General features: G+C 46.6%; 1 pseudogene; it reads left to right on the forward strand.

The window, feature by feature from the left end:
• Positions 1–178: 178 nt before the first annotated feature.
• LOC140217100 (tigger transposable element-derived protein 6-like) lies at positions 179–23,619 on the forward strand (annotated as a pseudogene).
• The last annotated feature ends 1,794 nt before the right edge of the window (positions 23,620–25,413 follow it).

The raw sequence follows: 25,413 nt of genomic DNA on the forward strand, positions 1-25,413 counted from the left end.
GCCCCCGCGAGTGCATGGCTCGGAAGAGCAGGCGCCCTCCCAGCGGTCGCGCAGAAGTCGCAAAAATAACTGGAGCATTTGTTGGTTCCACGGTTGAAACAGTGGTCCGAGCCAGATCAGCTTCTAATTGGCCATGCATGCCGTAGCTAGCGGGACGCAGGAAGTGGCGCCCTGAGCGATGAGCAGCGCCGGTGTGACGGAAGTCGCGCCTTCGGAGCTCGCTGTCAACTTCTCGGCTTCCCCTGTGACCTCTCCACTGCCCCTCGGCAGCATCGCTTACAGCTGCGCCAGCCTGGTCACGGCCCTGCCTGGTGCTTCCAGAGGGTGCCCAGCGCGCCCCCCAAAATGGCTGAAAGTAGACCTCGCAGTATATGCAGGCGCGTTCCACCGAGAATTCGCGCAGACAGCTGGCATTGCCACAGTTACTTCAGTATAAAAAACTAGCCACCGCTGTGTGAAATAGGCATATTCTGGCTTTTTCTTTTTTTTGACATATCATTCAAATTTCATGTCAATGGTAGCTTTTAGGAATGGTTTATTTATCTATTGGGGACACATCTTCATTGTAAGCTTTCGAAAGCTCAAAACATTGTGACCATTCGGGAAAAAAATGCTGCTGATCGAATAGCGTAGACGAGTAAAAGGGCCCGTTGCAAGGAAAACACCATAGGTCTTAGCATAAAACATAAAACTGCTACATGACAAAACTGCCCGAAAAACTACATGGCAGACTAAAAGCGAAAATCGCAAGTTCTCATGCAGACTTCCTCTGCAAAACTGGAAACAAAGCTTGGATTATACCCGCTTTATTTCTCCGTTGCTCCTAAAATTTTGTCATTGTCTTAATCCTGATGATTTGCGATACTTTGTTTAGCAGACAGAGAACGGTAACCAGACTTTAACATTCGTTCGTTTCGAAATATTTGGTTAGTTTAGAATATTCGAAAATTCGATGAACGCCCATAAAAGAGCGTTTTGTTATAAAAGTAAGTGAAACAACAGTGCATTTTTACGCCGAGTTCGATGGCGCACACCTCCATATACTGGAGTCATTCTGGAAATTTATTTCTCGTGGATACGCCTTGAAAACTCTCCGGCTACAATTCGTAAATTGCAATATGTGTCGTAAAGTACATATTTAACAAGTTAACCAGTAAATATTTTTAATTAGTTAAACATGTGTTTCGATTTCTCGTACAAGTATTATCCGCCTCTCTGAATAATCCAGCTCAAAGACTACAGGTATGTTTTCTACAATTTTTAAAAACTCCTGAAAACCTAAAAATGATACCCCCGATAGAAAAATGGTAGGCGACCCGAATCTCTGACTTAGGTGTCTCTTAGTGGCACTCGCACCTCGGCGTTAGTGTTCTTTAGATTAACTTTAGGCGAACGCAACGTACGGACCGAACTCGGAGGCAACTGTTTTCCATTAATTAGCTGGTTAAATATCATGCCACCTTCTTGTATGTGCCGTCATTACTGACGTCATTACTTTTGCTTTCTACTTCCGGGTTGCCAGGAATTTAGCCAAAGTCGTGCTCGCCTGGCGGGTCTCTAAAGTCTACAATTATGTGCTTTGGTGTGTGGTAATCAGTGATTTTAAACTAATTCCGATTACTCCAGACACTTCGGTAACTCAACTTGTAAGCAGACTTATTCTCTGATATCATATAATAAAAATTGCGATTATATAATAAAACACATGAATCTTGTACTGTACTATTTTCTCTATTTTTGTTTTCTGATTTATCTTGAATGTCGTCCCCAGTCGTCTCAGGAGGTGAACCGGAAGTGCTGCGCCAGAAACAAAAGTGTCACTCGATGCTCGTACCACTAAAAAATGAGGCGTTAAGTTTACAACACGTGAACTCCAGAGCAGACATTGGTATCGCGATTTGGTAAATTTCACCTATAAGAGCACTTCGAACTGACGAACTCTACAAGTGAGAGTTCAAAAATTTACGGTGTTTAACGCCCCGAAACTGCTCAGTGGGTTATGAGGGACGACGTGGTGGAAGGTTCTGGATTAAGTTTGACCACCTGGAGTTCTTTCGCGTGCACCGAAATCTAATTACGCGAGCGTTTATGCATTTTGCCCCCAATTGAAATGCGGCCGCCGCGACGGGGAATCGAACCCTCGACTTAGTGCTCAGCAGCAGAACGCGACTGAACCACCGCGGCGGACAAGACTCATTCTAAAACTTGCTGCAGGAGCATGCTTAACCGGGCTGTTTGGTGCATATTGAAGGCGATCGAACAGCGTGAAAGACGAGACGAAGTGTATAGAACGATCTGTCTGTCGTCTGCAATTCGTACCGCCTCAGGCGCTCTTCGATCCCATTCAATAACATCGTTACTTTGGTCATGAAAACTTAGTATAAGTACCATTTTTCGGTGGTCACAAATCGCATATCCGTTTTGTAGTTGCCCTAACACGTACGGTTTACGGAATGCATATACAGGGTGTTCCAGCTAACTTTAGCTAGAGTTTAAAAATATGTGAATGCCCCATAGCTGGACAGAACCAATTAATGTTGTTTGCTGTCGGTTGGAGATACTCAAATATTTTTTACTTCCATCTAATTACATAACCAGTCTTAATGAATTATTCAACTTATCAAATGTTATAATTAGTTGGAAAGTGTCAATGAGAAAATTATAGCGCAACATTAGAAACTCCCGATGCAGCTTTCTGTTGCTCAATACGGGCTACATAAAAGTGTTTTTCCGAGCGTGAAAGAAACCCGCGAATACACGCCAAGTGCCTCGAGCGGCCAGTCGCGCGGCAATTTTGCGTACATTTGCGGGCTTTTTTACGCTCGGAAAAACACTTTTATGTAGCACGTATTGAGCAACAGAAAGCTCTATCAGGAGTTTTTCATACTGCTCTACAATTTTCTCATTGGCACTTTTCATCTAACTATATTTGAGAAGGTGATTAATTAATTCGGACTAATTAGGTAATTAGGCGAAATGAAAAAATATATTTGAGTACCTCCAAGCGACTGCAAATAACATCACCTTAGTTCTGTCCAGCTACGTGGCATTAGCATATTTTTAAACTCTGGCTGAAGTTAACTGGGACACCCTGTATATATATCTCGCAGCTTGATCTCGCTATGCGCTGTTTTAGTTTTTTGGGATAGCGGGCTTGTAGTAGCCACACTTAGCATTTTTGTCGCAATCGATAAACAACAAACGAGGTGCGCAATGCGATAATAAAGCTTATTTCGTCAGCTATCGAGCACCGAAGATTTGGCGTTTCCCCTCTAGCTGTTCCTGTTTGTGTAAGCACAGGATATATGTCCTCGGTTTATGCGGCGAGATGGAGACGTGTTGTAACTATATTGATTCCATGATGAAACTTAGACAACGGTATCCGGACATAAGGCTTCTTGCGTTTTTTTTTTAAGCGAGAAAAGTGGTCGCACCTTCCTGCGCAATTTTTTTTAGCGTCCTAGTAGAAATATGTTTGCAACAGTGCACGATGTCGTTATGTCAGCGAATTGCACTTCCTCTCACAACGACGACGTTCTCACAGACGGACGTTACTTGCCGTTCCTGGGCACCCGCGTAAGCACCCCGAACACAAATCTCGGTTCTCTCGTGAACCAGACATCACTTGAAAGCCTGCGCCAGCCAAGTCCCACGAGTTGCGCAACGCCTCCTTCGCCGCGCTGTTTCCTCCCAAATGAAGCATTGCGGCCTCCCGGCGGCCGAGACGAAGGGTTGCGCCGCAGCGGGAACGACGCATGGGTCGCAGCCGGTCGAAGAAGCGTTGCCGCTATACTTGCTGCTGCTGCGGAAAGCCGCACTTCCCGTCAGCGATGGCCCACGACGTCAGTCGCCCGCGACTGCTATCGCGTGTTCCGTCAACTGCTACCGCATGTCCTTACGATGTCGATTCCCGGTAAGAAAGACGCGGGGCCCGTTTTGGAACAGCCCTGCCATTCATTTCTCCAACGAGTCCGGGGGGTGGCGCGAAGAGGCCTCTCTTCAGCTTCCCCTCCCACTCACTTTTTTTTTCTGTCTTTCTTTGTCGTCTTGCTCGCGGACCAGTTAGCAGGCGCTGAAGCTTCGCACTTGCGCATGTGGCTGCGTGGGAATATACGAGCTTGTTAGCCGGAAAAACATGACAGAGCGGGCTGTCGGCGTGAGTAGGTAGGCAGCGCACGCACGTTCGTTGCTGCGGAGCATTCGCCGGGCAGGAAAGCACGGCTTCCAGATTTTTCGGACGGAAGGCGCCCACGCTGAAAGGCGAGCTACCGTGCACACTCGAAGGAGGGTGGGTCACGCGGAGTTCCGTACAGCGGACAGAAATCGATCCTCTCCCTAACTTCTTTGACGTGTAGTAGAAAAAAAAAGGGGGGGGGGGGGGCTGAGAGAAAGACTTGAAAGCCGAGAAGTAACTGCTGATAAGACGACGCCAATTGCCAAAGGGAAATAGAAGCTGCACAAGAAATGCTCAGAAAAAGAAAACTTATGAGAGATAAAATACTGAGCTACAAAAGGTAACGTACGGCTAGTTGCTTCGTGCTTATTGCGGTGTAATAGAACGCGAAAGAATGTGAAGTAAGACCAGAACAGGACAGAGTGTGAATATTTAGGACAGGAAAGACGCTCTTTCCCGTCCTGGTATTCACGTTTTTTCGCGTTATTATTTATTACACCATAATTATCTACAAAAGCTTATTATAGTTATGTTAAAAGAAAAATAGCAGTGACTGCAATAAATTTGGTATTACACGCGTATTCAGTAGCGAGTACGGGAACTATTGGTATAAAATACGTTATTCCTTGTACAGCATATTTAAATAGATATACTGCGTCATTTATTCGCCGCTTTTAGGTGCGACGACAACGGATAGGAACGAGTAAAGAGCCCCAATTGTTTTAATTAACCAGAATAAAGTTTGCAAGCTATTTAAGCACCCCTTTTCGTACCAGAGTTTCACAGGAGACAGGATGTTCTAATAATGTACATCGGCGTTTCTTTTATAATTTAGTTTAATAACATGTTCATGAAGTGGCGCTATACGATTGAGATAGTCATCAAAAACCGAGCTAAAGTGCTCTAAGAGGTGATGTTTATTGCTATAGTTTACATATGTATATTCAGTGCCCATCACAAAGTTAAATAATGCGCCCCTGAAGGTGCTTCTGAAAACAACACACGCACATACGTAGACATAAAACAAAGGCCACTAAGAAATCACATCAGCTGCCAAAAACGTCCCGTTGCGTTGGCGCACGCGAAACGTCTTTTAGTGCGAGAGAGATAATATAATTTATTTTGTTGGCTGCATTTCCTTAGACGTCATCCTTCGTGACCTTTTCTTTCTTTGTTATTATTGGCATCATAGAAGGAGATGTTGGCGCACAAATACAGCACCGGCTACTCTTTGGCCCTTCAACAGGTGGTGCAGTTATAGGCAGCTTTGTGTACATTTTTCACATAGGTTTGTAGGAAAAAGAGCAGAGTAACAGATAATGCGCATACAACGACGTTGTCACATAGAAGTCAAACTAACACCGCGACATTACAAAGGGACTCTCAAAGCAATAATGCGAACAACGACAATATCACACAATATTGCGACCATTGGAAGAAAAAGAAACGCTCAAGCAACCACAATAATAACGCATGCAGCATGCGTTAATAACGCTGCGATAACACACCATGGCGCCGACTTAAATCGTCTTTAATGACATTAGACCACAGACCACTCCCTTAAAAGAAATTATTCGGCCCGTGACCAACAGCATCTATGCAAAAGTACGCTTTAATAGGCAAAATAAATTTTCATCGTGACTTAGAAGTCAGAAGTGATGGGCATGTCTTCTTTTTATGCGTGGATCGTTAAGCTCACTACAGCTTCACCGCGTGAGGACGCAGGCTGCGCAACGAGTCTGCTCCTTCCGTACACGAACTACACTTGTGTGTTTTCAAGACTTGCGCTTGTGTGAATATGTTGCTCATTGCATGAGAGTCACTTCGGCCAGGTTTCTGCGATTCCGCTTCGATGAATTTTTCTCAAGCACCAAGCCATTTAAATTTATTACTATATGAAACGCAGATTAGATCTAAACTCGAGTACGCGTCTGCTGTCTGGGATCCGGGCTTACGTAGCCTTGCAGATACAACAGAATCTGTTCGGAATCGTTCAGCTCGCTTTATTTTATCAGACTATTCCCGTAGTGCCAGTGTTTCACTGATGAAATGTAATCTTGGCCTTCCTAACTTGCTTTTAAGAAGAAAAATATCACGTCTTTGTCTCTTTCATAAAAAAATTTGTTGAACCAGTCATTGAAACGCGAACATTTATCACAACCATCATATTTGTTATCCCGCACTGATCACCAGTATATAGTCGCCATTCTTTTTGCCACACTAACCTGTTTCAGGATTCATTAATACCCAAGACTAGTTCAGAATGGAACCACCTTTCCAGCACCAGCACCAGCATTGAGGATGCACTGTTATTCAAGGCCGCCGTCGTTGAGCACTTCTTAGAATAACCTGCGCTGCTATTTGTTCATTCCGCTTCCTGTTATACATGTACAATAGTGTTGCTTACGGTATTGTCATTGAAGACCTCTGTTACTGACCTCCGTTAGAATAACCTGCTCAGTTAATTATTAGTTTTCTATTTCATTTCATATATAACAATGTTGTTTCCGTTATTACAATTGTGTGAACACAATTTACCCACACCCTCTGTAATGCCTTTTCGGCCCTGAGGGTATTCCAATAAATGAATAAATCAGTGAGAAGCTCTGAAAAATTGAAATTTCAGCAACGAAACTGCGCCGGACATGCTTGCACTTTTATTATCCTGCTCTCGATACGAGCGCGACCATTCCAACTTGCCACACTTTGGTTCTGGACAAACGTGGATCAATCGCGGTTTTCGCGTTCGCCTCTCATTCCGAAAACAAAGGGCATGCAAACGACAAATTTCCTTTGTTCTCCTGTAGTTCCTGTGTACAAGTTCCCCCATTGAAAGTTCAATGTTTCCTGCGCTAAAAATGCGGCAACATACACAAATATGGTGTACACGTGTACGGTCACGCCTTCTAAGGCTACTCGGCATATGAAAAGCACATTTTGGATCAATATTCGCACTATAAGCCCTTACTGTCGCTGCGCATCGCACCAGAGGTCAGCCGGCGACGGCCTTACGAGGGCTGAGCAGTCCGTTTTGGAGAAAGGCGCAGTCACCAATTGCAATGAGTCGCCGTGCGCCACTCGGGCAGCCCGGTCAGCGTCGACTGTATCGCAGTGGGAGGGTAACCACAGATGCACTATGTTCTGGTGCAGCCTACATGCCTCTGCTTACACAGTTGATGTCTCGAACAAGCTGGTTTCTTGCTTATGGCGACTTCAAAGGGGAAATGACTGCCAAAGACTCGGTGAAGAGCACCCATCAATATGCTGGCTGGTCGAAAGCGTGATCGAAGGCAGCACACAGTATAGCGAACAGTGATAGACGCCATATATGACTGAGCATCGCTGAAGTTGCTGGTTTAAGGGATAGAGTGCAGGCGTCTACTGGGGGAAGGATCGGGCATCACTGAGCCATTGGTATAAATGTGGTGCCGACTTCCGCGGCATCTTCAGATGTACTCAAGGGCAAATTATTTTTTGAGCTGGTTAGGGGGTGGAGAAGAAGACGACGACGGAAAGCGGATGCGTTTCACGTCAGCTCCGTAAACTTCGAATCATTTCCTGCGTTTTTTCGACTGGAACTATGAAATTCACATCTCAGAAGAAGCAGGAAGACCCATGGATCACCTGGGCACCTAATCAACCAGGTGGGCCATTTCCAGAAATAATTTCAAACAGCTTGCCACGCCGACCGGGAAGCCTAAGCCTAGCGAGAGCATCCCCGTCGCCATGTTTCACCAGCCACGGCGACTGACGTGCTGAGCCTAACGCCGCGATCAGAGCCGGAGAAAACTCCTCTACCCGGCTCTCGCAGAGCATTAAGGTTAACATGGAGGTTCAATGCTCAACACGCGGCTTGGGGATACAAATTTGAAAACCCCAAAGGTAGACACCTATGGCTAGACGCACAACAAGAGGGCCTTACCCTCATCACAGACCCGTCAACACCTACGAGGCGGGGGTCTAGTGTTAGTGTGGACCCTGCGCCAGATCTCATCTTTACAAAGAACATTAAGGATGCGAAATGGATTAACACCCAACAGCATCTAGGCAGCGATCATAACATCCTCGAAACCACTGTTAAAGCAGGGCCACGCAAATCTAAGGGCAAACAACTCAAAATTGTAGACTGGAACAAACTCAGACAAATTCGCAAGAAAAATGATAATACTATCACAGACATCGTGGACTGGAGCACGCAGCTTAAGCAGGATGTTAACGCAGCCACACAAGTGATCCCCCAGGACGCGCAAATGGAACAGGTAGACAGTAAACTCCTACATCTGTGGGAAGCTAAAGAAGGTCTCTTGAGGAGATGGAAAACTCAGAGACACAACAGGACGCGCCGACGCAGGCTGGCCCGGCTTAACAGAGATATAGAAGCATACGCACAACAGCTCTGTAACCAACAATGGGAAGCAACATGCAGCAATATGGATAATCAATTAGGATTGTCCAGAACGTGGAACTTCCTCAGGTACCTTTTTAATCCTGAGGAAAGTAAAGCCACGTACAGACAAAACATAAACAAAATCTTACATGCATATGACAAAACTGAAGCAGCTTTTATCGATGAGATAGCCGCAAGGTATTTATCTCGGGCTAAGCCAACAATTCACCCAGATTACACAGGCACCAAAAACAGACAATTAGACGAAGAGATTAGGGAGGCGGAATTGAGAGCAGCTCTACAAAAGCTTAACACTACATCCGCGCCGGGACTGGACGGACTAACAAACAAGACGATCCGAAATCTCGATGATGCCTCTCTAGAACAACTTACCAAGTATATGAACGAATGCTGGAAATCCGGTACAATACCACAACAATGGAAAACGGCCCAGATTATTCTAATACCTAAACCAGGCAAGCGGCTACAGTTGGAGAACCTGACACCCATTTCACACACGTCCTGTGTGGGCAAGCTCATGGAGCACGTTGTCCTAACGAGACTGACCAACTATCTCGAGGATAACGACGTTCTCCGCCCTACAATGTTGGGCTTCCGGAGAAATTTGCTGACACAGGATGCAATGCTCCAACTTAAGCATCAAATTATAGATAACACAAGTCGGAACACCAAAGCTATCCTAGGATTGGACCTAACGAAAGCTTTTGACAGTGTTACCCCCGAAACAATACTAAACAGAATAAATGAGCTAGGCCTAGGCCAGCGAGTATACAGTTATATACGAGACTTCCTTACCAACAAAGGCACACATTAAGATAGGAGACCTTAACTCCGAAGAACTACAGATCGGAAGCGCAGGTACGCCCCAAGGTTCAGTAATATCCCCGATGCTGTTTAACCTGGCTCTTCTTGGATTACCAGCAAAGCTACAGGAAATCTATGGCCTCAAGCATATCATCTACGCTGACGATATCACCCTCTGGGTGAGCGATGGCAACGATGGACAGGTTGAAAACACATTACAACGTGCCATAGAAGCAGTTGAACAATACCTAGCAGGAACCGGGCTGGCGTGTTCGGCAGAGAAATCTGAGCTCCTCATTTATGCACCGTCGTGACGTGGCCGAAAACCACGCAACTACGAGGAGCGAAACAATCCGGAAATTCACCTAACTACGGCAGAAGGTACGCCCATACTCAAGGTTGACAAGATCCGAGTATTGGGTCTCATCATTGAAAGTAACGGCTACAATGGAGAGACCATACGCAAATTAGACACTGTAACATCTCAAGTCATGCGGCTACTTAAACGAATAGCCAACAAACATAGTGGAATGAAAGAAGGCAATGCGATTCAACTAGTCCAAGCGTTCGTAATAAGCAGAATAGTATACGTGGCACCCTACCTACGATGGTACTCGTCAGAAAAATACAAATTAGACTGCTTAATCAGAAAAATCTACAAGCAAGCAGTCGGACTCTCCATCACCACCAGCAACGATAGACTACTGCAGCTAGGTCTCCACAATACACTGGATGAACAATACTCGAGGCACAACTAATAGCACAATACGAACGCCTGTCCAAAACTAAAACAGGTAGGCAAATATTGGATCGCCTAGGTATAAGGTATCATACCCAACATAGCGTCAAAGTAGATATGCCCAGACACATCAGAGACATGATAACCATCACTCCAATACCCAAGAATATGCATCCTACCCACCATCAGGGTAGAAGGGAAAGCAGAGCACGCAACAGAAGAATACAGAAGAAATTCAGCAACAGCAAGGACACCACATTTGTAGACGCAGCTAGATACAGACACAAGCGCGCCTACACAGCAGTGGTGATAAATTACGAGGGAAAATGCACGACGAGCGCTACAGTCAAAACGCCACATGCAGAAACCGCAGAGGAAACAGCTATTGCGCTAGCCATAGCACAAACACCAGCGGACGTAATCATCAGTGATTCCCAGACGGCCATACGAAACTTCGCCAACGGTCGAATCTCTCCAGAGGCACTACGACTCCTAAAATTAGCTAATAACCACGACAAAAGTCTCGATCTCATCTGGACACCCGCTCACACACTACCAGACGGTAGCAATGAGGTGGCGCACCGCATGGCTCGAGGTCTTACGGACCGAGCCTCGGTTAGCTCCGCCTCACCGACTACCGATGAGTGGGAGTGGGAAGATCGACTGACCAAATTTCACGAAATTATACCACACCATAGGTTGCAGAGGCGTACATTCCCGCCTCCGCACCCAAAATTAAGCAAAATCCAGTCTGTAGAATGGCGGCAGTTACAGACCAGGTCCTATCCGAGTCCAGCTATTATGCACCTAATATACCCAGATTTATACCCAACGGACAAGTGCAGACATTGCAACTCTAGAGCCACCCTGGAGCATATCCTATTGGAATGTACGGCTGCAATCCAGGGTGATGCAGCCTCAAACAGCGACAGCGTCCGCGCGCGCTGGGAGTCTGCGTTGCTCAGCTCGGACCTACAGCACCAACTCTGGGCCGTCCAGCGAGCCGAGGAAGCTGCCAAGGGCCAACAACCCTTGGCTGAAACCTAGGCGGGGCCCAGGCCCACCCCACCAAATCGCAGGGGACTAAATAAAGTTATCTGAATGAATGAATGAATGAATGAATGAATGAATGAATGAAAGAACGAACGGTTAGGGGGTGTCAGCTTTGTCCTTTACACCTGCATGGCACCGTCGCAGTGTGACCGTTCACGGAGAACACTTACATGGTGTTCCATGATGCCAAGGATGGCATAAGAAAAATTAACTGTGATCTTTTATTGGAATATGGAGGTAATATAAGGAAAAAGAAAATGAAAGGACAACAAAAGACAGCTTGCCGCTGGTGAGAGTCGAACCCACAACCTCCTTATGACGCGTTCACATTTCACTAAGCCTCGTCTCAGAAAAGAGAAAACAATAACTTAGTCTCGCCATTGCCATAACATGGTGCCTGTTCAAGGTAGATCTTTTCGACTGAAGATTTATGCATCCTGATACCCCTTCTTCGAAATAACAGGAATGAGAGAGCGGGGGACGGAGAGAAGGCACAAGGAAATGCAGGGATATGTGTTCGTCAGCATTGCGCCCTCGTCGCTCTACTGCACTGGGGATGGGTAATAGCGGATATAAAAATAATAAGCAAACTAAGAGAGATTAGTATAAGTCATAGGAGACAATGATCTGGTTAGTTTATTTAAACATATTGAATCAGAGACATGAGTTGGCAAATAAATGCGAATGGGCTCGAGAATACGGTTCTTTTACAATGAAAATCCGAGATTCCTGTACAGCGTACATTCTGTAACATCAGCCTATTTGTCGCATGAAGAGACTATTCCAGTTCGGCTGTTGGTATTTAAGTCACGTTATTCATCAAGAAGTACCCGCTAGAAAGCTGCAACCAGCAGGAGTACGCGAAAGCGAGATCAATAGCAAAAGCACGTATTTGGCTGTAATTCAAGACTAAACATTTCCTCGTTCACTTCAGATCTCTATCGCACAAAGTGCTTTACACACACACACACACACGCACACACACAAAGATATATATAACAACATTAAAATGATTACGCACGAAATGAGTAAAACGTTGTGTAAAATATTATTGCTCGTCGTATTGGTTAGACCAAAACATGCGATTAAAGAAATGGGAAGTTCATATAAAGCAAGCTTTGTGCGTATACCACCAGCAAAAACGACAAGAGACGTACGCTATAGAAATTATTTTGATCCGCCTAGCATGCCCAACTTGCGTTATGAAAAGCTGAGAACTTGTGACGCCTGTACATCAAAACACCAGAAGAAAGGGTATTGAAAAGCTTGTATATAATACAATACATGCAGTAAAACACTATGCAATAAATTACAAAGTGGTCAGTATACGCAATAAATGTTCAACATATGGATGTCCAAAAAAGGCACGTATATATAGTTTAATGCAAGTGTCTCGCTAAATGACGCTTGAGATGCCTAAACTAAACTGAATTCAGAGAACCCTGGCAACATGCCACTCAGACACCGCGCAGTTGGCAGGCATCGGTTGCCTGTATCGTTCGGACAGCTTGATATTGCCAGCGGGATCGAGGCGACGAGATTTGCGTACGACGCGCGAGACCATTTCCAATTGCATCTAAAAGCAGTCGCTCGACGAACCACTGCTGAGGCTGGTCGCAGGTTCACATTCAACAAACACAATGCGCCAACCTGACAAGACCTTACAGGGGATGACCTCCTCAGTCCTCTTGTCCCCGTATTGACAGAAGCCTGAACTAAATGGCGAGCTTCTTAATTGAAACTAGGAATAAATATGATGTTTTCCTGCGAAAAAAAAAGAAGGAAAACCTGAAGAGTTTGTCAAAACTATTATGTGAATTCTCTCACCTTTGGAGTAACCCACGCATGAGTCATGAGTCGCTCTTACGTAAGGACCGGGGCCCCTATTTGTAAAACTTCGCTGACGGAAGACTGTATCCTCACTGACCCTCGCTATATGGCGCCCACTATTGTTGATCATTAAATGTTCGTGCAAGCCACCCCTGATGTTCACACATTGTCGAGTCAGGGAACAAGAAAGCAAGACCATTAACTCAGCGCCTACTGTTCCTCCTTTTAAAGGCAAGGTCAGCGAGAGAAAGATCGTTATGAGAGAAATTTAAATTATGTACTCGTAAACGATGGCACACGACTGCACCATCTTATTCCACCATGCCATGAATGGCCACTGAGAGAACTTAAGCAGACGTCCTGCATGACACCTGTATACCCACAGGGACGTAAAACAATCGGATAGTTTCGAAAATAATATTTTGACGTTTTCCGACGCTCGGCTTCATACTGACAACACGCATTCACAAAGTTCACTCAGCGCACTCGCTTACGCCATCTGCTATTATTTCAATCATTAACCGCACAATGCCCAAACTGGAAGCACCATTTTTATGCCACCACCGAAACTCAGCAAAAAGTTCGACACATGCGGCTGTTACATAATTTCCAATTACCCTGCGTAAAGGGCAGAGTACAGTTGTTCCTTTACCGCCATCATTAGATTGCTAGCCTTGTTCCGTGTGCAAGTACACACCCGCAATCACCTATCCACCAAGCGTGCGCGAATTTTGTACTAAAAAATAACGGATCTTTTTCACCACGTACACATTGTTCACCAACAGCGTCATCCGGCAAGGAACCCGAGCACGTCGCTTTTAGTAACAGCGGCAGCTATCGGTATTTGGCGAGACAGTCAATCTCGTAGAATGATTTAAACCATGTCGTTGGCCGCCCCTCCGAAGGACACAAAAGAAGGAAGGCGCCCGCGCATCTGTTTGGGCGCCTGAACCTGGCATGCTGACTAGGGCTCAAAGGCGCTGACTGGGGTCTTTAAGGGTTGACAGAGTGATGTGCATGTCGGAGGCTAGGTTGCACGCGCGCAGCGCACGGCTATTTTCGTTCTTGAAAAGCTGCGTGCAAGAGGCGCCTTTCACGCGCCTAATAAGTTACATCCAGCCGAAGGCAAGCGACTGACAGGCCCGAAGGACGACTTCGTCGGACCTGCTCTTTTTTCAGCCGTTTTCTGCCTTTGTCAGCATGACGAATCGCCATTGCGGTGACAAGTGAAGATATGAACGTTTCTTGCGCATACGCGATCTGCTTGTACAGTCGAAAACTATACTCGAAAGAGCAGGTCCTAGATCCGAATAGGCGCGTAACAACCGCGCTTCAGAACGATTTATAAGTATGCCTGGATAATAAGATTTACTTGTGTCGCATTTACGGTAAATTGCACCCATATAGGCGTTGAAGTAATATGGAGGAGAAAGTGAACAGAACACTACAGGTCCGTGTTATAGTTAACAAAGTGTCATTTACACCCGTCTACCGTCTATGTGCCCGTGTTGTCCCTCTGTCTCTCTCTCTAGATAATTTCCGTCAGCAGTAATAGTTAGGAAGGACAACAAACGGCGCCTTTAAAAGAATACGGTGCGCGTGCGTGTAGTGACCTCCTCCTGGTGGACAGAAGCCGCCTTTCCGGACAGCGGCTCTTTCTGGTGGTGGACCGGAGCGCGCCCAGAGGCGCCCAGCAGCCGGGGTGCCGGTCAGCCGTCGGTCCGGCCGAGACAAACAAGCGCGCGTGCATTGTGCGCAGTGGTAGCCGGGATCGTGGCCACGGTGGTGCTCAATTGCCGGCGAGCGCCATCCGTCACTGTCAATTTGGAGCCTATAGCCGCGCCGGCGTGACGTCTCTGGTGTGCGCCGCTCGAGCAGCGCCATTATCCCGGCCGTGTGTGCCGGAACAGCAGCAGTCGGGCGCCGCGCGTCTCTATTGGGGGCCTTTTGTGACGCGCCACTTCGGGCCGACATCAAGTGCGTAATGAAGATGATGCTCTCCTTTTGTGGTCGGCCTGCCACACGGACCGCTTAATTATGACGCATCTGGGCATGGTCAAATCGACCAGGCAGCGAAACGAAAACACCGAATCGTTTTCTTTTGTGAACGAGAGGGGCTCCGGCGGGATGGGTAGCCGAGTGGTCCGTGTAAAGATTTTGAGTTATTGGCGCGGTCCTCGCGCCAAAGCTTGACGGCCGAGATGAAGACGTCCCGGAGCCCGCTTGCTCCTGGGACGGTCGCGACCTCTGGTGCGCCTCCGTCACTTGGGCGCGTCAAGGCGTTGCGTGCGCAATTTGGCCGCGCCGAGGCCCATCTGTTAGGACGGCGCCGCTCGCGCGGACGCATTCTTGGCTCTGACGGCCTTTTGAATTGGCCACTGGTCTTCATCGTCCCTCTCTAATAACTTGGCGGGGCCGCCTTTCGCGCGCGCCTCGAAAAAGTGATTCGAATTGGCTCGTCGGCGCACACGTCCGCGGCTCCCGCCAGCGCCCACAACTAATGAACTCTCCCGGCCACGCCCCAAGCCAAACACACGCCGACGCTTGCGTGAAGCGGCGCGGTACCCTTTTGCGGGCTTCCTGAAGTTGTAGGACTGGCCCATGGCGCCCAGTTTGAGTTTCACCGTGCGAATGTGACTTAGCTCTTTACCTCTGCCCTCTCATGGAAGGCGGCCACATTCTAGAGTAGTCGGGAATTGCCTCAATTGAATATTCTCTCGACGCCACAAAACGTCAGCAATATGTGGGATAACATGTGATCCCAGTATGATGAAAACGCTTAAATGAAAGTAGTTAATTGGTAGCTTTCTTTTCTTCACATGGTGCTCCTGTAAAATGTGCACAGTCGGCGATTCCTTGTCTATGTCTTTACAGACAGGAGGAACATGCAACTTCGGAGATCAAGAGATGGATGAAAGCGCCTCCCTAATTCAGATATAGCGAATCTGAAAGTTCACCGTAGCAGGCAGTGCGTTAATGGCCGGACATCGAGCATACGAATGGCGGGTGTAGGCCAGCAGCCAAAAATGAAAGAAAGCACCAAATTCCCGCTCAAAGCCGGATATTTTTTCTTGTTCTTGTGCTGAAAAAAATAATGTTCCATCGCGGAAGCACGCGATGGAACTTACCCACTGCACTAAACACCCACGCTTGCAGCACGTGAATATATCTGAACCATATGAATGTGTTGTACCGGCGCTACAAAACAAATGTCAAAGGAGAACAGTTTCTATGAAGGCTTTGTTGAAAGATTTGGTGATGGTGGAATAAAGGCCATCTCTAGGCCCACATGTACAGCTGATTTGGAGTATTGTAGGCATCAGGAAGATTCTTATATTAGGAAAATTCAATGCCAAACACGCCACATCTCCGATGCGTTTCGGTGGTCGCGGGATGCACATTCAGTTGGGGCGTTCCTTCATCGACCGAAATGCCACCGATCTCTGAGGGCTCATGCACTTCGCGTCGCGCAACACTGAGAGATAAGCAGTCAGTGAGTTGATAAGGATGATAAAGAGTATGAGGGATAAGTTATAAAGGTCTAATCACGGTTGATAAAGAGCGATCAGGGCTTATAATGATCGAAACAATTCTGTTAAGGTTGATAAGGACCGATAAGGGTTGATAAGGGTCGGATCGAGTCCGATAAGGTTGATGAGGACAGATAAGGGGTGATAAGCATCGGATCAATTGCGATAACGTTGATAACGAGGGATAAGGGTTGATAAGTGTTTATGCTGGTCGGATCAAGTTTGATAAGATCGATAATGACACCGGGCTGCATGTAGGTAAGCAAGTGGCACAACACTTACGCATACTTTGATAACTCCAGCGGAGTATCTGCGTGAATTTCTTTTACTTTCATAAGCATTTTACGTGCCAAAACCCCGATCTGATTATGAGGCACGCTGTAATGGGGGGATTTTATTAATTTTGACCGTCTGGAGTTCTTTACTGTGTGCCCAAATCTAAGTACAAGAGCGTTTTTGCATTTCGCTCCCAACGGAATGCGGCCTCCGTGGCCTGGATCGAATCCGCGACCTTGACTTTAACAGCGCGACGCCATAGCCACTAAGCTACCACGGCGAGTAATTCGAGAATGACACAGCAAGTAACAGTGAAGAACGCTCAGGCTAAGACGTTTCAGACTAAACCGCCAGCATAACATTTGTTTCTTTCGCGGCAGGGTGGAATCAATTTTCGATCAATTCGATGCCGACCTGGCTCGATCTATTATGTATAGCTAAACATTCAGACTTGCAAAATACGGTTAAATGTGGACAATAGTTCAGTTTTACAGCCTATCCTTCCTGGTAAAAGATGTTTAAACGTTCTTTATTGAGCTAGCTTCAGTTCTTGTTATTAGCGTTTTCAGAATCCTGCGCTAGAGGGCGCAGACGCAGTCTGCTATCGCGATTAAGGGGCTAATCGCGATTCTCGGATCGCGATCGCCCAGATCCGGATCCCGCAGGATCGCGATCGCAAATGACAGTGTAGCAACACCCGATCCAAATCAAGCTCGATCTGGATCGGCCCCAATCGCGATCAGAAGTGTACGTGTGACACCGGTATAAGATTCGCGTATAAGATAGCATTCTCACACGGGGAAGGGGTCACTCCAACGCCTTTCCCCCTTTTGAGCTCTTTTACTCTCCCGCTAGGTCACGTGGCCCCTTTTAGCGAAGTCCGACGACGGCACAGGGTCCGTATAAACAGGGTCCGTAAAACGTAGAGCGCATGCGCTCCTTGGAATGCGCATTGCTACGAACAGAGCTTAGCTGGAAGCGCCGGATGTTATCAAGCGTCGATACGGGTACGCGTCTGTTATCGTTAAAGATACCTTGCCGTTTTCGTAGCGTCTTTGTGTCATCGGACGGCGCCTGCATATATTATTAAAAAATTAAAATTAAATTATGGGGTTTTACGTGCCAAAACCACTTCCTGATTATGAGGCACGCCGTAGTGGAGAACTCCGGAAATTTTGACCACCTGGGGGTTCTTTAACGTGCACCTAAATCTAAGTGCACGGGTGTTTTCGCATTTCGCCCCCATCGAAATGCGGCCACCGCAGCCGGGATTCGATCCCGCGACCTTGTGCTCAGCAGTGTAACACCATAGCCACTGAGCAACCACGGCGGGTTGCATATATTATTAGTACGACATTCTAACGGCCGTACCACCTACTGGCCAGCAGTGGTTCCCTATACAGACCACCTTCCGGTGACCCAGGTAAATTCGTATCTTTTACTGAAACTGATGTCGTTCTTGGCGGCGATATCAACATAAGCATACTTATGCGCACAGGTTTCGGAAAGGCGCTTCAGGATTTACAACAAGCAATTTTAGTAATGTAATCACCAAACCGACGCGAGTGACGCGGCTAAATGCTAGTCTATTAGATGTGTTTATCACCAACGCTGAGTTAGATCCAATAACCGCAGATGTCGTCTACTTTGATATTAGTGATCACTTTGCTATTTTCATATTTATCAGTGCAAGCCGTTTGGAGATGGAATGTCACCCCAGCCCCTCCTCCTTGGATTTGCTCTAAGCATCAGCAAAATATTGTAAAATATTACGTTTTACCACAACATATAATTGATGTGAGCAAAAAATAGCAGTCAACTTACATATTATTATTCTAAAAAAGGAAAGTGAAATAAAAAATGGCACCGAAATTTTTCGCTTCGGTTTCACCAAGTACGATGGACGCTACAATTAGCCTGTAACTTTTGAACGGCACACGGTTGAGCCACGATCATTTCTTTACAATAGGTAGAGAAACACGTGCACCTTCGGGCGCGAGTTTCCCTTCCATGGGGACACATTTTCCCGGCGTCGCACCTCGCACCTGCTGCGCCGCACTCACCATTGTGCACACGCGCGAAACAACATATAGCGCACACTACGACTTTCAAGTGACCCATTACTCGCACAGAGCAACACCAACACTTTAATTTATATAAAGGATTTACCTAGTAATATAAGTTCATCCATTTCCCTTCAACAATCCCTTCAAACGGACTTTAATAATATTACGCTTGGTGTGAGCTCTGGAAAATGGAACTTAACATTTCCAAATGTAAAAAAATGAGTTTCCCGTAACCGCGCACGTTTTCCTAACTACACGTATTCTTTGAATGCAATTCAGGTCGAATTTGTTCGAACTTATTAGTACATTGGTGTACACATCACTAACTCTTTGTCATGGGCTGATCACATTGATTATATAACATCCAAGTCCAATCGTATGCTCGGTTACATAAAACGTAATTTTCCCTTGCACCATCACCATTATAGTAACAGCTATATATCAATTACGTTCGTCCTGTGCTGGAATACGCTTCATCCGTATGGGACCCCGCCCAGGTAACACTTATCAACAAGCTCGCAGCAGTTCAAAATTGCTCAGAACATTTCATGCTTTCAAATTATCATCGGACATCCAGTGTAACTACCACGAAAAATAGCCTTAATCTCCCTAACCTTGTAATTCGCAGAAGGTTATCTCGCCTCTGCGTTTTTCAAAACATCCATTATCACAATCACGTACTTAAATCGTTCTGGATACAGCCTGCTCCTTCCATATCTTCATGCCTTGATCACCATTGCAAGGTTCATATCCGTCGAAGAAACATGGTAACATATTCTCATTCATTTCTACCCAAAACTAACCGTGACTGGAAGCACCTACCAGCCTCAACCGTCAGCATTACTAACCCAAAAAGATTCTGCGAGGAACTTAAGAGGTCCTTTTGATGTATTTTTCATCTTGTTCTTACATCTTTCTTTTTTCTTTGGCGCGTGTATGCGTGCATAGCGCAATGACCTGTGTGTCACCATGTCATTCCATGTACCTTATGTCAACATGCCATTATCATTCATTCATTTCTTTTTGCTGTTCTTTTTCTGATATTGTGTTACGTAAAGTGCTCCTTATCAATATTGTAAGTGTTCTTTCTGTGCCCATCCCCTTCGCAATGCTGTAAAGCCTTGAGGGTACAATAAATAAATAAATAAATAAATAAATAAATAAATAAATAAATAAGCACGTTTCTCTCTTCCTCTTTTGTTTATTTGATTTTTACGGCGAAGCTGGTAAGTAGAGTTGCTGTGGAACAGTTTTTCGTGAAGGGGCGGCGGCTTCGGTATTGAAGTGAGCCACAGAACAGCTATAGCAACGCAGGCCTGGGTGACAGCAACGAAGCAGCCCTATGAACTGAGCGTCGCCGAGGACGCACTGCCGGACGCAGGCGTCGGTGATGAACTATTTCTAATGGCATGTTCGGCTGGCCGCTCTCGTGAGCAGCGTTGTCTTCGACAGGTCGCAAGAGAGAGAGAGAGAGAAAGCGGAGCGCCTTGCGTTCGGCCGGTTCTTTTCGTCCGCTCTCCTCTCGCGTCGAGCGCTCTCAGGCGCTCCGAGCCCTGTCGTCGGAATAGTCGTCGAGATTGAGAGCGTTTCCCGCCACGTTATCACAGCACAGCGTCACCGCTGTTAACGTTCCACCGTATCACCTAGGCCACTGGATGCTGGCGTTTCAACGAACGCTCTTCTCACCGGGCCTTCCGCCGTTTTTCCCTGCAGCACCGGAGGCTTTGGCTATAGGCGAAAGCGGACGTTTGCTATAGTCATGCGCCTCACGCCTCTACTAAAGTAATTTCCTTCTCTGAGAGCGAGTCACGCATTCGGCTGGCGTGGTTGTACTCTGCCTCCGAGTTGGAGGAACGCCGGATCTGCCCAATATGATTCGAAGAACGGAGGCTACCAGCCGAAGGTGTACGATAAGCATTATGAAACATCGTTCTAGCGCACAAATAAACACGGACGAGCAGAGAAAGACAACAAGAACGCCGGACTTCAACTGAATTGTATTCACGGAAAACAGGGCTTTATGTAAGCAGGGGGGGGGGGGGGGGGGCGCTGCTAGTGCACCCGACCGCTCAATGATATTTCCTCGAACCAGGGCACAATCATAAAAGACGGCGAAAACCAAATGAAGGCAAAAGTTCCACGTCACTTATGTACGATCTTGCAACTTTGCGGCCCTACTTAGCTGACGCGACACGCACGTTTGTCCTGAGATAGTCAAGTTCTTTTCTCCCGAGCACCACAGAAGGAGCACTGACGCAGTTATGTTTTTCATTATAATTAGATACTAAAAGTTTCAAAATTTTCCCGCGTTTTCTGAGCGCTAAATTTAAGCAACACCAGTGTTTGTTCTAAAGATGTCTTGCATGCTGGCTTGTGCGAGCAACGGCGAATGTGGTCGGCTAAATGACCACCGCCACTTAGTGAAGCAGCATTCCTGTGATGCTCTACACTGTAAAGATCTTTCCTTAAAAAAATAGAAATTTTCTGGCAGCTGCCTTGCCAGAAAATTTCTGTGAAGCTGTTTTCTATTTTTGCTTTTTCTGATATTTAACAAGTTCTTCCTGTTTTACATCAACAGAAATTTTGTGCTTAAAGACAGTTATCTGTATTGTATTACAAGAAAAGTTCTGTTTTCTGTTCTTAATTTTTCTGTTACATTAATAATATTTTCTGTTTTATTTTATAGAAAATGTGTGTGTAAAACAATTATCCATTTTGAGGAAAAGAAAAAGGTCTGTTTTATGTTTATGTTTTTCTGTTACTTCACTTTTTTTTCTCTTCCACTGCACAGAAATTTGATGTGTAAAGACAGTTTTTTTTTTTTATCGTGATGAATAATGGGCGAACCAGGTCTATCGCTGAAGCCAACGCTTTGAAGGGCTATTTCTCTTCGTGAGGGCAGTGGCCGTCCTCACGAAGACAATTTTCTTTATAGAAATGTTGACTGAAGCCGATATTCCTTGTTCGACCACTGTTTATCACTCCTGGCCTCCATTTCCACGCGGACTTCTGTCAAGTTTAAGTTTTCTACCGCGCGTAACATGATCCTTATAAAATAGCAAATATAACATAAATATGCAGCTGGTTACCCGCGTACTTAGATTTAGCTGCCCGTTAAAGAACCCCAAGTGGTCGAAATTTCCGGAGTCCTCCACTACGGCGTGCCTCATAATCAGAAAGTGGTTTTGGCATGTAAAACTCCATAATTTATTAATAATACCCCTTCGCAACCGCTCCGTCATGTGGCTTTTTTTTTTCATAATTTGCGGGCTTCCTTTGCAACCCTGAAAAAAGGACTACGTGTGACGCATCGTACAGGAAATAACTCGATCGGTGATTTCTGAAGGTGCTCTACAAATCTGCGTATCGTACTTGGGGTCCTCAGCCAATAATTAAAAAAGTTGAGTAAATAAACTTCATTAGTGAGTTACGAGTAAAACAAATACAGTCCAGCCCACTTATAACAGCCGCAGATATAACGAACGCTCGCTTAGTACGAACGAGGGCGGTGCTACCGTCAAAATATATATTGGGGCAATGGCACAGTGTCTCACATAGAACGAACTGTTGTGGCCTCAACACTCGGTTAGAGCGAACGCGAAGCTGTCGGGCCCCTGTAGTTGACCGAGCCGGCGGTGTTTGGTGCGGTTTCGCTGGACTGCGAACCCGCGGCAGGCGAATTTCGCGCACTTTGTGTTCCCCTGACACGACGCGAACGCAGAGCGCACAAAGCGTCCCCCGGCGCTCCTTTGCGGGTAAAATAAAGTAAAAAAAGAAAAAGCGCGCGTTGAAAAATGAAAACGAAAAAGCGCGCGCGCGAACAGCAACGAACAGCAAGTTGCGCATAACCGTTCTTCTGTGTGTCAATATGGACGGCAGTGACTGGCGGCTGCCTTTTGTCATTGGCAAGTCTCGTAAGCCGCGATGCTTTGGAAGCTACGTGCCCGTACGCTACAGGAACAATACAAAAGCCTGGATGAGTCGTGACTTATTTGCCGAGTGGCTTGTCGAGTTCGACCGCGACATGGCACGAAAAAACAGGAAGGTCCTGCTCGTGCTGGATAACTGTGCGGCGCACCATGTGCAGCCTTCCTTGAGTGCGGTGACAGTGCTCTTCTTGCTTCCCAATGCAACCTGCAAAATTCAGCCGCTGGATATGGGCATCATTCATGCGTTCAAGGTGGGCTACCGGCGGCGCGTCATCCAACGCTTGTTGATCGCGATTGATGCTGCCATGCCAGTTCGCATCAGCTTGCTTGCTGCCGTGGATGGAACTCACTGCGGAGTGCATAGAAAATTGCTTCCGCAAGGCCGGTTTTATGGGCCCAGGCACCGAGGACGCCATAGATCACCCACCGGAAGGCCGGTCGCACGAGGACTTGTGGCAACGCGTCGTTGACACGCAGCTGGCCGGACCTGACGTTGCCTGGGACGATTTCGTTTCTGCTGATGACGACGCCGACATTGCGGAGCCATGCACTGACGAAGCTATTGTGCGTGAAGTGCGAGCCCTTCTTGACTGCCCAGAGAGCGACGAGGACGAGGATGCTGCTCTACCGCCGGTTGCTGTGAACACTTCAACTGCGATCGGTTACATCGCGTCGCTTAAGGAACTCGTGTGCAGCAGAGGCCTTGGCGATGAACATATTACCGCGCTGGAAAAATTTGAAACGGCAGTGATGCGATCAGCTCTGAAGAAGCAGACATGCATCACGGACTTTTTTCAAAAAATAAAATAAGCAAAACTTTCGTCTCGCTTGCTCTTTTTTCCCGTATTATAGGTGGTTCACTTAGTACGAACTTTGGATACAACGAACAAATGCCACGTGACGATCAAGTTCGTTATATGTGGGCTGGACTGTATTACCTGAGTTACTATAGGCCAGTGCGAATAGTATGCGTTCGGTTCAATTCGCTTCCGACGCGCCTTTCATTTTTGAAATCTTGACTCAAGTTACGTGAGACACCCTGTATATAAAATCATAATGGAGCTGAAAAAAAAACTCGAAGTGGCCTCGACATTAATTTATTATAGACTTTTTGCTTTAAAACTCAATCCTGAAGACGCCTGATTATGGAAACAACTTTTGGTGCAACGCCATGTTGCTTGCTTGGGCGCTGCACCTTGGTTCCTCTCTCGGGGTGTCATGCTGCGACTGGCCTGAAAAACAAAAGTGGTGCTTTACTATACATATGGCGATAGCATGATTGTACAGAGCTCAGTGAAGCGCTTTAGCACAATACTTCTTTATTTTTTTTTTTTTTTTTGAAGAGTGGTCAACACTCTTCCCTGCAGTGTGTGCGTATCTAAGTACCGTGTGGGAGGCCACTTCCAGATTATGTTTATATCACTCAGACTACTATTTCGTTTTAGGTAACTGCAGAATATTATTACGTGGCTAGTCAGTGGCACCATATGGACGTCCGCACGCCAAGTTTCATCCTAGACGCCAGCGCTTGTTTCTCCCCTGGCGGAACGATTTCACCTCCAACGGGTGTAGGTTTCCGCCGCCGCTTCCCTTCACGATCGCGCCCGCATTCAGTTCGCGCTGGGCGCGAAACGTCTCTTGTTTGCGACGGTGCCTCTTCGGATGACCGGAAATTATTATTGTGTTGTAAACTCTCACGACAGCAATGCAAACACGAAAGGGTTGATGCACCAGTGAAATTCTGCCGATTCACAAGAAATTGGTACGAAAAAAGCAGACGACAGACATGGATTACTGCGGTGCGCCGAACGAAATAAACAAGTGGCAAACGAAGCGAGCTCGTTCATTGATCACTCCTGAGTGTATGACGGTTTTTATATGTAACCCACATGAATTGAATAATTACTCAGTATATAATTCTTTTATTCATATAAAAACTTTCAGTTGTTCGACCAGCGCTTGTCCTGTCTTCTTTCTCGTGTTTCGTTTGTGTGTGCGCTGCTCAAGAATGGAAACCACTTCTGTTGTATGCGCTAGCAGTAGCCGAAGTTCACGCGTGCCGAGAAATTGAATATGTGCACGATGCATTGAACATGACCGGAGTTCATTCCCGCTTCACCATTGCACCGATCGATCGAGTTACTGGGCGATACACGCCCGCGTCTTGGTCGCGCCGGCATTGCTGAAGCAGAAATGATTACTAATAGTCACGCTCCACCCGGGTTCGTGAACAAGGGAGGGCTCGAGGCACCCTCCGTCAGACGGACGCTCCGCAGCGTGGTGGTGCTGGACGATGACTGACCGCCGAGCAGCTGTGCTCGTTGGTGTTTATTGCAGTACGGTGACCAATGTTGCCTGCCGAGCTTGGCAGGCCACCGAGCCTGGCGGCGAACGAACATTATGCCCGAGGGGGCGTCACATGCTTGCTACACTAATACTTTCAACTTCCGTCTCTTGAGCACTGTTAAAAAATGGCCAAGCTATATACATTGCTGCCTCTATTCGATATTGTAGGGGACGTACTAGTTAAAGTTGTGTGCACATGTACTTGTGCTATGCAGCGATATATGTTGTTTATTTCCGCACAGTGTCGATGGAAGTCCG

Source organism: Dermacentor andersoni, chromosome 1 (assembly GCF_023375885.2).
Source record: "Dermacentor andersoni chromosome 1, qqDerAnde1_hic_scaffold, whole genome shotgun sequence".
In the NCBI taxonomy this organism is placed as follows: domain Eukaryota; kingdom Metazoa; phylum Arthropoda; class Arachnida; order Ixodida; family Ixodidae; genus Dermacentor; species Dermacentor andersoni.